Genomic DNA, 2132 nt, shown 5'->3' on the forward strand with positions numbered 1-2132 from the left:
TGAGCCAACCGGCCATCCCTATATGGGATCCGAACCCATGGCCTTGGTGTTATCAGCACCATACTCTTCTGAGTGAGCCACGGGCCGGCCCCCTGAGTGCATTTTGAATAGCATCTGCTTGGGTAGTGGCCTGTCTCCTTTTGCAGTAATCTTGTTAGCTCTTGGATTACAAGTGCTTCTTTATTCCTTACATCAATTACATTAATTACATTAATGACCTGTCCTTACATCAGAGGCTGAAAATATGAGATAGTGCATGCAAAGCACTTCTCACAGTGCCTGCACACAGAGCACTCCAAAATGCCAGGTCTGGAGGTTTTTTTGTTCTGTAGTAGGGTAGTAGACTCTCTGCCTTAACCACAGACACTCTCCAAAAGGGAGGTTGTGACCTCTGCCAAACTCATTCCTTCCCCAGATTCCCACGCTCGGTAGATCGCTCCTCCTCCATCAGCCCAGTTTTCTAAGCCAGAGACTTTAGAGTCCTCCCCAACATCCCTCCCTCCTTCACCCCCTCACCTGTCCCTCCAGGCATCTGCCAGTCCAGTCTAGTTGGCCTCGTCCAGGTCTCCTGTCCTGGAGGAGCCGACTACACAGTCACTTGTTATAGTCACCTGCTGGCAGTGAGCTCCATGAGGGCAGTGTCACATCTATCTCTGTTGTTCATTTCTGTGGCCTAGCTCAGGGCAGAGACTCTATCCATATTTATCAGTTGAGCAAGTCCAGTCTTCCCAGGTGCCAACCTATCCTCCCAGTCCAATGGAAATTTAAAAACTCAAAATCTAACTGCCCCTTTCAGGATCACTATAATTTCAGATCTGCTTAATCCCTGGAGGGCACTCACTCAGAGGCAAGTTTGTCCCTTGGGTAGGAACTTAATGAAGAGATGCTATTAAGGAGCCCAGTAATCTTTGAGTGACTTGAAGATCATTTTGCCTCTGCCTTAAGGAATCTCCTTGCATTGGCTGCATGGCTGACCTCCCTCCCTCCCCTCTCCCCCAGTTCACTATGTGCCAGCCACACCATCCTCCCCTCAGATTCTAGACAAGGCCAAGCTCCATCCCACCCCAGGAACTGTGCACCTGTTTTTCCCACTTTCCCTCTCATTTTTTACACAGCTGGCTCCTTCTCAAGATCCTGAGGCCTTCTCAGGTCATCCCAGTGAGATGCCTCCTCACCGTTCTCTCATCTCCTCTCTTTTCTGTGAAGCCCTTATTCCCATCTAGAGGGAGCGTTTGTTTAATTTGTGGCATCTCCACACCCTCTCCTCCAAATAGTAAGCCCAGCAAGGGCTCCTTGACCCTCTTGTTCATGGCAGTGTCCCTACTACCTGGAAGGTGCCTGGCATGTAGTAGGGACATAAAGAGTGATCCTTGAATGAGTAAGACACTAACGGCAATTTTTATTGTTTTCTAGAACTTTCAACTTGCAGTTTGAAATAGAAAAAAAAAAATGAAGCAGTTCGACTCAAAGCCTGCTGTTTAATCACAGATAAGCTTCTAGAAGAATCCTTGGAATGTGCATTCCTGCCACTTTTTTAGGCATCACTCATCAGTCTCTATTAACATCAGGGAACCCGGCATTTACCCTCCAGATAATGTGAAGTTTCTTCTTTCAGCCATCCCATCCTTTCAGCCATCATCTCCGGCCAGCCACTGGGGGTGTGGATGGAGAAGACGGGGTTGGGCCAGCCCTTCAGGGGGGATCCCTCCTACCATTGACACCACTAGGCTTTACTAATAAATTGTTTTCTTAGAGTTTAGCGAGTCCAGTGTCTGCAAAGGAAGCTCTTTTTGGAAAAGTTTAGCTTTTCTTTTTCTTATTCATCTGTCCATTCAGCCTTTCATCCAGCCATTAAGTCTTTCATTCATCTATTCAAACTTTCATGCAGACACCCATTCATCCACTATTCCACTTATCCATTCACCCACCAGCCAGCCAGCCAGCTGGCCACCAACCCACTTGTCCATCCACCTTCCACCCACCCTTTCATCCATCCACCTACCTACCCATCCGTCCCTTCAACCTTTCATTCCTCCATCACCCTTTCATTCTTCTATCCAAGCTTTGATGTACGCACCCCTCCATGCAGTCTTCCACTTATGCATCCATCCATCCACCTTCCACCCACCCTT

The 2132-nt window shown here is 48.0% G+C and overlaps 1 protein-coding gene across 1 annotated transcript in view; it reads left to right on the top strand.

Moving 5' to 3' along the window:
- LOC103610423 (inactive serine/threonine-protein kinase VRK3-like) overlaps positions 1–1764 on the top strand; it is a gene marked incomplete at its 5' end in the record, with an annotated part of 38257 nt that extends 36493 nt beyond the window's left edge. The window contains one exon of the mRNA XM_008594595.1: positions 1414–1764. The remainder of the gene's footprint in view (positions 1–1413) is intronic.
- Positions 1765–2132: the final 368 nt, after the last annotated feature.

The sequence above is a fragment of the Galeopterus variegatus genome, unplaced genomic scaffold, assembly GCF_000696425.1.
Source record: "Galeopterus variegatus unplaced genomic scaffold, G_variegatus-3.0.2 Scaffold11120, whole genome shotgun sequence".
NCBI classification, from domain to species: domain Eukaryota; kingdom Metazoa; phylum Chordata; class Mammalia; order Dermoptera; family Cynocephalidae; genus Galeopterus; species Galeopterus variegatus.